Source organism: Eumetopias jubatus, unplaced genomic scaffold, assembly GCF_037043125.1.
Source record: "Eumetopias jubatus isolate StellerSeaLion01/CBP00866 unplaced genomic scaffold, mEumJub1_p1.0 scaffold_16, whole genome shotgun sequence".
Taxonomy (NCBI): domain Eukaryota; kingdom Metazoa; phylum Chordata; class Mammalia; order Carnivora; family Otariidae; genus Eumetopias; species Eumetopias jubatus.
In genome coordinates this window covers 17731804-17742726 of record NW_028274822.1, presented here as the reverse complement: position 1 = coordinate 17742726, position 10923 = coordinate 17731804, and the positions used below count along the sequence as shown (strand labels likewise).

The window sequence follows — 10923 nt, the reverse complement described above, 5'->3', positions numbered from 1 at the left end:
GTACCTTTCTTTGTCACCATGGGACTCAATGTTATTGAAGTTATCCACATCAACTAAGACCACCCTGTGTGGCATGGGAGGCAGATACCCACTAAGTGGAGAAACACAAAAATAAAGAGAGCAGCCAAAGAGTAGTAAGAAGTGTCTCATACTCCATGTTCTTGCTTATCTCCACAACTCACTCTACAATTCTTCTCCACTCTTGCTTGCATGGTGGGACCACATGATACATTTCTCATCATTGACTGAGCCTTAGGTTCCTTATCTATAAAATAAGAGAATTCTGCCAGAGACTCGTTCTGGATGCTTCCAGTCCTGTCTTCACCAGAGTCCATGATCACTAGATCATAAGCAGTCATGGAACCCAGGACACACACACACTCCTGTTTGCCATCACCACCCAGCGACTGATCACTATTTACCAAATGTTCAGCATCAGCTCAAGTCATCTTCGCCACGAAGGAGGATGGTGGCCAATATCACTGCCGCCCCCCACCCCGACCTGACAAAGGACCAGAGTTAAATACAGGACAGATCCTTTCTCCCCTGAAGGGCAAATATTCAGGGAATACAGAGAGTTTTGAGTTTGGCTCTACCCCCCAGAGTTTCCATTGTTCCAATTACTCCGACTCTCTCACATTTTATTTCCATAAAGGGAAGGAAATCATAGACAAGCTAAATATATTTTAGCATGTAATCCCAGTTTAAGTTAGCTAAAGGGCAAATGAGCTATAAAATCATGCTGAAATCACCCAGAAATCATTTTTTAAAAGCAGAATGTTGGGGCCTCGTAGAGTTGATGGCAGTAAAAATGTGCAGATTGTAAAGCTGGTCTTCCCCTTTCTTGGCAGTGTGAATTTCTGGAAGCCCCAGCTTCCCCATCCATTACATGAGGAACGTGGGCTTCACTAGATCACCTCCATTTTCTCTCCTAGCAATTACCTTAAACATTTACAAAAATTCCTAGTTCTGAGAAAAATAATCAGGAATCGAATTTGTAGTTGGCCCTAAAACCACTAAATGGTAGGAAATGCAAATAGGAGTTAAGATTTAGAAATTGTCCCTTATATAACAGTTGAAAAAAAATCTTAGGTGAAAAAATAAGTGAGAATTCCTTATAAAATGAGAGAAAATCAGGGCGTCCGGGTGGCACAGTCAGTTAAACATCTGGCTCTTGTTTCAGCTCAGGTTGTAATCTCAGGGTCATAAAAGGAAGCCCTACATGGGCTCCGCACTCCGCAGGGAGTCTGCTTGAGATTCTCTCTTCTTCTCCCTCTGCCCCTCCTGCTCGTGCTCTCTCTCTTTTTCTTTCTCTCTCTCTCAAATAAATAAATAAATAAATCTTTAAAAAAGAAATAAAAGAGGGCGCCTGGGTGGCTCAGTCATTAAGCATCTGCCTTCGGCTCGGGTCATGATCCCAGGGTCCTGGGATCGAGTCCCACATCGGGCTCCCTGCTAGGCAGGAAGCCTGCTTCACCCCCTCCCATTCCCCCTGCTTGTGTTTCTGCTCTCTCTGTCTCTCTCTCTGTCAAATAAATAAATAAAATCTTTAAAAAAAAAAAGAAAGAAAGAAAAGAGTGCAAGATTTGAAACATGGTAGATGACGTGGACAAGCGACAAACTACCAATACTGTAGAAGAGCCCCTGGATCTCAACAGGCTCAGCCTGGATGAGCAAATTCATGTGAAAATGAGAAATGACAAAGAGCTCCGAGGCAGATTACATGCTTATGATCGGCATTTAAATATGATAATGGGGGATGCGGAAGAAACCAAGACTACTATAGAAATTGAGGAGGAAACATATGAAAAGATACACAAATCAACAAAATGGAATATTCCCATGTTTTTTGTCCAGGGAGGTGGTGGTGTACTAGTTGCCCCTCCATTAAGAGTTGGCTGAAACAAAGGATTTATCATGTATGGAATATAGGAGCTTTTGTATGATTGCCTCTTTAAATGTAGAAGACATTCAAAAGAGAAACCTGCATAAATTTTGATATTAAGAAATTACCAAGGATTCTTCCACTCCTGAAATAGGTTGATTTGCAGATAACTCACAAATTCTTAAGCTAAAGGGCATTTTAATTTTTTTCCAACCCTTTCAATAAATGTGATCACCAAGATGTAAAATAAATAAATAAATAAATTAATTAATTAATTAATTAAAGGGAGAGAAAATGTAACTCTTCCACATGGTACATATGAATACATAAAGTCATCACTATTGTTGCACTAATGCAACCTTACATTTTATTCCATGCAATATTAATAATAAAAATATTTGCCTGCAAATATATATTGGAAAACTGTTGACTGTCTGTCAAAATATTGGCAACACTCAACACTTAAACCTACAAGGCTGTTTGGGAATATGTCATATTTCAACACTAAACACTTAGGCCAGCTCACCTGCCTAGACATTAGCCAATAGCAAAGATACAGGGACAGCTTACAATTAGGCTAGCAAGGGTTATATACAGAACCTAGATACAAACTACTGTAGGGGAGGGGGAAAATCTCTTTTCCTTGTACCCACCTAGGTTCTCAGCTGGGGCTCTGTAACAAAAGACAGGGTACTAAGAGAAAAGCATACGCATTTATTTCATGTCAGTTTCACGTGATTCTGGAGCCTTCCTACAGAAATGAAGACCCGAAGAACTGGTTCATCCCGAGTGTTTTATACTAGGTTAGATGAAGAGTGGGAAGTGGTGGGAAAATGTGATAGGACAAATAGGCATGAGCTAAATGGAGTAAATTGAGGAAACTTAGCAAAGCCTGTTCATTTGGATTCCTCTTGGCATCTCCTGTTCTGGGAGGTAAAGGGATGCTCCTTTCCTCCAAGTACATACAGGGAGGGTGCCTCTCACCTGAGGGTCTATGACCTGCATCAGGGGAATGTCATACAGTCCTTCCTGCACCTGTCCTTTCTCATATTCCTTAAGCTTAATATATTTAATATGCCAAGGGGCCATATTTTGCGGTAGCCTGTGGTCTGAACTCAGTCATTACAAAGTGAGTACGCTAGCAATATTGGAGTGTTGCAACAAAAAGCAAGCCTCTGGAGTTCTTATGCCAAACAAATGCCTGAGGGAGGGGTGAAGATTTAGCCACTTCTTCCATTATGAGAAATGAGAGTACAGGCTTTTGTTACTGAATCTCATGTTACAATTTCTGCTGGAGAAGGCCTTTAGAAAGAGCTGAGACTGTAATCTTATCTAATAAAATGTGTCCCTGTGCAGGGGCAACTTCAAGTCCATCTGCAAAAGGAAACAGTCATCCTTTGATTTTTCTTGCCATCTTAGTCTTCCCAATTAATTAGAGCTGAAAAACGGGTTTGAGTTATACATACTTTCTCTCCACTTCAAGAAAACCTTACCAAAAATATGTATATTTCATCAAGCAAACTAATTAGGTAAATAGCACAGGGGAAGTAGGGGGGGAGAAGGGCAGGAATTTTAACTACTGCAGAGAAGCAGCCTTTGATTACTTTAATATGCTTTAGAAGCACTTAACTTCTTTTAAAGTCATTGGGACACTGACTTATTTGTTAAAGTGGATAAATTATGGGATTGCTCTTCTCATTACTAAAGATTCATGCACAGTTCCTGGAGACATGCGACACAGGAATGGAATCAGAGTTCAAAACTCTGAGCTACCCAGAACTGTTTATGAATCTTGTCCAGGTTTGGAGTGAGGGGCTCATGCATTTTAGGTGAGGTGGCAGATTGCCATAGGGGATATTAAAAAGGCCTCAGAGATGCTGTGATCTCCTGGAATCTGGGGTGACCTGGAGGCAGGGAGAGTAGGAATAGGGGGTTACAGATGAAACAAGATGGGCAAAGAGTTGATCATTGTTGAAGCTGATGATGAGTACATGGGGGCTCGGTATACTATATTCAACACCTACTGAAATTGTCCACAATGAAATCTTTAAAAGCCTTTCAGAGGCACCTGGGTGGCTCAGTCGTTAGGCGTCTGCCTTCAGCTCAGGTCATGATCTCAGGGTCCTGGGATGCCGAGTCCCAAGTCAGGCTCCCGGCTCAGCAGGGAGCCTGCTTCTCCCTCTCCCACTCCCCTGCTTGTGCTCTCTCTCTTGCTATCTCTCTGTCAAATAAATAAAATCTTTAAAAAAAAGTAAAAGTCTTTTTAAAAAAAATCTCTCAGAATGCACATGGTCAGGAAACTGAGGGGGCCAGCAAAGATGCAGACAGCAATGTGGCTGAAGGGAAAGCTCATATTGAGGGAGCAAGCAGGTCCGCTGGGCAAGTGTGGGCAGCGACTTGGTTGGTGTTTGAACTTGCTTTTTTTCCCCTCCATGGAAGGCAGGAGAGATCAGAAAGTGTCTGCCATGCCTGCCCTGAGTCAGACTGTCATGGAAGCTCCAGATGCCTTCCATGTTCCCTGAAACACTCAGTCTTTGCTTCTTCCTTCTTCCTGCTTCCCCGCAATGCTGTGTTCTCCACTCACACTTCAAGGGCGCCTCCTTATCAAATCCCATCACAGCAAGAAAGTTCTGAGCTTGTAACATTAATATTTTTAAGAAACAAGATGGTGCTTTCCTCATTTGCATCTTTGTGCTGTCTATATATGCATTTCCGGGGGAGAGGGTGGTGGGATTCTAACTGGTGGAGGGGGTGTTAAAACAGGAGTGTAGAAAGAGGTGGTATTCAGGTTCTGGCATCTGAAATGGGATTTTTTGCCCAAATACGTCCTGTTACAAACCACACTTTGTTGAGAAGTATGATTCACATTTTCTTTTGTCTCCTCCAAGAGAATACCAAGAGCCTGGCCCTTGGCACCATAGGGTTTTAGGTTAAAGGTTTCCCATCGATATATAGGGGAGAGGAGAAAGTCTGTCCCTTCCACCCCAGTAGAATATGGGGAGAAGTAAGAGGACAGGGAAGGTAGAGGGGAAGGCAGATGCTAAGATCCTCATTTTCTCTTCCTCCCCCTCAAGGAATAGGCTGGAGGCAGCTTTAGAAATATCTAGAAATGTGTTAAAAAGCTGCAAGGAAGCAGGGCATCTGGCCTGCTTCCCGTTTATGGCTATAGGCTGTCTGCTTTTTCCAATCTGGGGAGAGCTCCATCAAAGTGAACGCAGGCAGGACACTAGGGTTAAGCAGAGGGAGGGCGGGTGTAGCTCCATGTGGTACTAATTGAACCTAGAAGGTCCCACCTGTATGTGAGGCTGAAGGGGGAAAATTGAAACTTAGAGAGTTTAAGTAACTTGACCCCAAATAGTAAGTGGCAGAGCTGGACTCGAGCCCTTAGCTCTTCACCACCACACAGCTTCCACTCGGCTCCCCTGCAGCTGGGTAGTGCAAGAGCAGAGCTTCCCGTGTTGGTCACAATGTCTTCCTCTGCTCAGCCCCTGGGCGTGGTCAGCATTCAGCCAAGCATGTTCCTGCTGCTCCCTTCCTCCCCCAGCAGTGGTTGCCGAAGTCCCTGCATGTCTCACATCCTTTATCATACTCCTTCCACACCTTCCCCTCACATTCATGACTCAGGTTGCAGATGTCACCTCCTGGTTTCTAGAACTTTCTATGGCTCCCCGTGGCAGTGACTTGTTCCCTCCTGTGTGTTCTCATGGCATCTCACACAGAAACATAGTTACATATTTACAGGATAATCACCTGAACTGGACTGGGCATCTTCAGTGACAGGTGAATGCCATATCCATCTCTGAGTTTCTAGCCCAGACAGGGAGTGGTGGGCTGTGGGCTGCCTTGCTTGCTTAAGACTCTTCATACTTGGGCGCCTGGGTGGCTCAGTTGGTTAAGTGACTGCCTTCGGCTCAGGTCATGATCCTGGAGTCCTGGGATCGAGTCCCACATTGGGCTCCCTGCTCAGCAGGGGGGTCTGCTTCTCCCTCTGACCCTCTTCCCTCTCGTGCTGTCTCTCATTCTCTCTCTCAAATAAATAAATAAAATCTTTAAAAAAAAAAAAGACTCTTCATACTCTGGGGGCACCTGGGTGGCTCAGCCAGTTAAGCATCTGCCTTTGGCTTAGGTCATGATCTCCCGGTCCTGAGATGGAGCCCCGCATGGGGCACTCTGCTCAGCAGGAAGTCTCCCTCCCCTCTCACTTTCCCTCTGTGTTCTCTTTCTGTCTCAAATAAATAAATAAAATCTTAAAAAAAAAAATACTCTTCATACTCTCAACCAGTGTGTCTTCCAATACAGCAGAGGCCAGAAAGCAGAAAATGACATTCAAAGCTAGGTTCCCATGATTAATTTGGGTCCTGCCCATCATGCATTCATGTGAGACTCTGAATTAAGACTGAGCTGTGTTTTGCAAAGGCAAGGGGCAGGGTATTCATTTTGCTGGGGTGGATCTTGGTTTTTAAATCATGACACCAATTCCCTGAGTCAGACAGATCTATACACAAATGTAATGTAATCCACAGAAATTTGTCATGGGGGAAAAAAAGAATAAACTTAACAAAACTGCTTCCTTAAATTTCCAACAACGTCTAAGAATTGGTATCAGTCCCCATCCAAATTACCTGGTTAACCATAACTTTCTCACTTGCCTTTTCTAAGAAAGCAGTCTTTGTGTTGTATTTGATCTAGATCTTTTAGAAATTCTGTTAAATTAGCCACAGATTCTAGTTGTTGAAAAGAGAGTGAGAATAGTAAAACAGAACAACAGTATAATCAAAACAATAAACGAGGGGCGCCTGGGTGGCTCAGTCGTTAAGCGTCTGCCTTCGGCTCAGGTCATGATCTCAGGGTCCTGGGATCGAGCCCGGCATCAGGCTCCTTGCTTAGTGGGAAGCCTGCTTCTCCCTCTCCCACTCCCCCTGCTTGTGTTCCCTCTCTCACTGTGTCTCTCTCTATCAAATAAATAAAATCTTTAAAAAAAAAAAACAATAAACGACAGTAAAAGATTATTACCGGCAGCAAAGTCAACAAATGTCCACTGAATTCCCAAAAATCACTCCAGAGAGCTAGGAATAGAAACTTCCATGTAGTCCTCAGCCTTAAGTTTTATTTGTATAACTTCAATTATATTTCTTTCCACCTTTGGGATTCTATGCTTCTTTGACATCCAAGATTTATGAGCCAATTATGAAGTATACCAGGAAAGCTGTGGGCATGGGAGTGAGGACTGAGTAGAAAGTCCTGGTAGAATTTTACCAGTGAGGCAAAGGGAAGTTCAGTGATTTGGTGAAGATCCCAGTGAGTTGGTAACCAAACCTGTTCTCTTTCTACCACGCACCTTCTAAAGCGGCTATGTTTTCAATATACTTCTTGAGAGTTGTCGAGAATGGCCGTAGCAGGCATCCCAGATCCAAGAGACCAAGCCTGGTGAGATCCTGCCAGGCTCCTGGGCAGTGGCATGGGGCAATGGACACCAGAGCATCAACAGCCACGGGAACTAGAAAGGGCTGCAAGTTGTTCATGGCATGGGCTTTGGTGCATCCCGAAGGGCAATGGTGCCAGGGATGAATGTATATTTGTATGAATCCTAGTTTAAGAATCATACAGAACAGAAGTGATTGGTCCTTCGCAGCTCTATACCCAGTGCTAAAAATACAGTCTTAGTTTTGAGGCAGTTAAGTTTGCTGCGTTGGTATGCAGAGCCTTTCCTGGGTGTGACCACTTACATTGTTTTTTTTTTTTAAGATTTTATTTATTTATTTGACAGAGAGAGACACAGCGAGAGAGGGAAACACAAGCAGGGGGAGTGGGAGAGGGAGAAGCAGGCTTCCCACTGAGCAGTGAGCCCGATGCGGGGCTCGATCCCCTGACCATGGGATCATGACTTGAGCTGAAGACAGATGCTAAATGACTGAGCCACCCAGACGCCCCACTTACATTGTATTTTCAACACCACTCTCAAAGCACTGTAACAAGCAACCGCTTGGGGGTATTGAAAAGATAACAATCTACCCACACGGGGTCCTTCCTTCCGTGTTAACCAGCAAGGAGCAAGCCCAATGGCATCTTCAACAATCCAGGAGCTTTTTGTGACTTCCTCTTCCTTAGTCAGCTCTTAACACCAACACAATTATTAGGTTAGAGCTGCAAGGAACATTTCAGAGGCTACTCAAGTATTCATCATCTACCCCACCCCCACAAATGATATAAAGGGAAATAATCAAAGACACTTAAATAATCACAATTTTAGCAAATATAAAGTAGAATAGATGGTTTTATTTTAGACCGTTAAGTGAAAGTAGATTAACGTTTTTTTCTTAAAACTCATTTATTTGAAAATTTCAGATCAATTCCTGTGTCACTGCCTGGTACGGAATCTCGCTTGTTTTAACCTTGTCTCTGCAGATTCACTCCTTCTTCAGTTGCAGTCACTGCCGTGGGTCTGACCCTGCATGCCTGTCACTGGACTAGGTAACAAATATCCCCAGGAAAAGTGTAGAGTGGAAATGTTTGAATGGCTTTTTTTTTTTTTTTTAAGATTTATTTATTTCAGAGAGTGAGTGAGCACAGGTGGGAGAGGTAGAGGTGGAGGGAGAGAGAATCTCAAGCAGACTCTACCCTGAGCGCAGAGCCCGATATAGGGCTCAATCCCATGACCCCAAGATCATGACCTGAGCCCAAACCAAGAGTCAGATGCTCAACCAAATGTGCCACCCAGGCACCCCTGTTTGAATGTCTTGATACCCCTCCACATGACCATGACTGCATGCCTACCATTGTTGCCCAACACCATGTCCATCCGGCAACACCTCACCCCTTCCCTTCTAGTCAGCACCTGGGACTACCCACTTTCTGACTTCATGTCTTTCCCGTTGCCTGGGTCTTCCCTAACAAGGTCAGTGCGAAGGACTTTGACTTCCTTAGGTGCATCTACATTTTAAAGGTAAGATGTGGGGTGCCTGGGTATCTCAGTTGGTTAAGCAGCTGACTCTTGATTTTGGCTCAGGTTATGATCTCTGGGTCCTAGGATCAAGCCCTGCATGGGGCTCCCACTCAGTAGGGAGTCTGCTTGAGGATTCTCCTTCTCCCTCTCCCTCTGTCCCTCCCCCTGCTCATGCTCTCTCAAATAAAGAAAGAAATGTAAGTTGTTTATCCAGAGAAATAAAAGGCAACAATCCAGAAACGTATTTGTTATAAGAGTAACGAATCAATGTGAAAACAAAAGTTAAAATGTTGTTGAAGGCTCTTGAGTGAAAAGAAAGCATCCCCCTGCCGTTCCCCCATTCTGTGTTCCCTCCTCAGGAGAGCTGCTTTTGACTATTGGCTCTTATAAATCATGAGGAAGTACCCCTGTAACTCTAAATAATATGATATGCCCCTGTTTCCTGATTTATCGCTCTAAAAAGCGTCTCTTGACTTCTCATCACGAAAATGAGGAATTTACTTTGCCATTACTCCTTTTCCTCCTTCACCAAAGTTTTATTATATTTTTATCTTTTGATCCTTCTGTGAGTCAACTGTGGAAATAAGTGAAGACTAACCAAATGAGAAAAGCAAAGGCTATTTATTCTGAGCTTTGATATAGCAAGGGAGTCAGCCACCATCCCTTGCATTTTGGCAGAGAGTCAAAGGTAGGCAGAGGAATAGGAAAGCTTTATAGTGGAAAAAAGAGATGGCTTCAGAAGTGTCCTGTTTGGGGGCTGTTCGCCTGGGGAACTGTAGGTGAGCCAACTAGAAGTGGAGCATCCTATGTATTTGGTCAGGGATGTGTTTGGCTTCTTCTGGTTGGTCTTAAATTGAAGAGGGGGCGAAAATTAGGGAAGCTATCAGTTGTTAATTGTCCTGGCCATTTGGGGCTGACTGGTACAGAAGTTATTGTGTAGCATCCTGAATTATCACTAGAGATAGGAATCTGACTTCCTGCAAGCTTGACTTACAGGGGCTGGCTTCCTTATCATAAATAAAGGCTTGGTTACCTGGGCAGCAGGTTGTGGATCCAATTTCTATGTTTACATTGGTCTGGCCATTGTCCATTTCTATAATCAGTCTCTCAAAACTTACACCTTAAAATAGTAGAATTAGATCTCTATTTCTTAATCTTTCAACTGTAAATAGTATCTCTTTCTCTCCATTCAATAACATCCCCCCACCATTCTCTAATCTCCCTCCTTCCACCTTTTGCCAGCTATGGCATTATTTTTATGATGTGAAGAGTTATAACATTATGATCCCTTTCAGTATGTGTCTGTAGGTCAATTTTGAAAATCAAGAGCCGGGCGCCTGGGTGGCTCAGTTGGTTAAGCGACTGCCTTCGGCTCAGGTCATGATCCTGGAGTTCTGGGATCGAGTGCCGCATCAGGCTCCCTGCTCAGCAGGGAATCTGCTTCTCCCTCTGACCCTCCCCCCTCTCATGTGCTCTCTCTCTCTCTCTCTCTCTCATTCTCTCTCAAATAAATAAATAAAATCTTTAAAAAAAAAAGAAAATCAAGAGCCAATAAGCAGCATTTATGATATTATAATTATATAAAGTATATATATAAATAGTATAAATAAAAAAGTATATATAAAAAGTATAAATAATACATAATTAGATAATATAAATATTCTCCACTTGAAAAAAATAGTGAGATTCCATCCATAGAGAAGGAACAGTGGTTTTATGTCTTTAACCTGTACCATGAAGAGCACTGGAAGTTTTATGGAAGTGATGAATCACTGAATTCTGCTCCAGAAACCAATATTGCTCTGCATGTTAACTAAGTAAAATTTAAATTAAAAAAATAATAATAAAATAAAAATAAAAATGTGCCACAGGAAGATTTTAAGTATCAATAGAAAATTCATTTTCTTTTATTATATTTACAAATATTTTTTTCTTCCAAAGGGATACATGTCACATAATTGATAGTCTGACTGAGTACTGAATTTTAGGTTCTAGGTTTAAGACTTTGAAGGAATTGTTCCACTGACATCTACCATCCAGTGTTGTGGATAAAATCATCTCAATATCACTATGACTTTCATTCTAAGTAATTTTG

General features: G+C 42.8%; 1 pseudogene; it reads left to right on the top strand.

Annotated features, from left to right (window-relative positions):
* Positions 1–1593: 1593 nt before the first annotated feature.
* Positions 1594–1902, top strand: LOC114208795 (U6 snRNA-associated Sm-like protein LSm3 pseudogene; annotated as a pseudogene).
* Positions 1903–10923: the final 9021 nt, after the last annotated feature.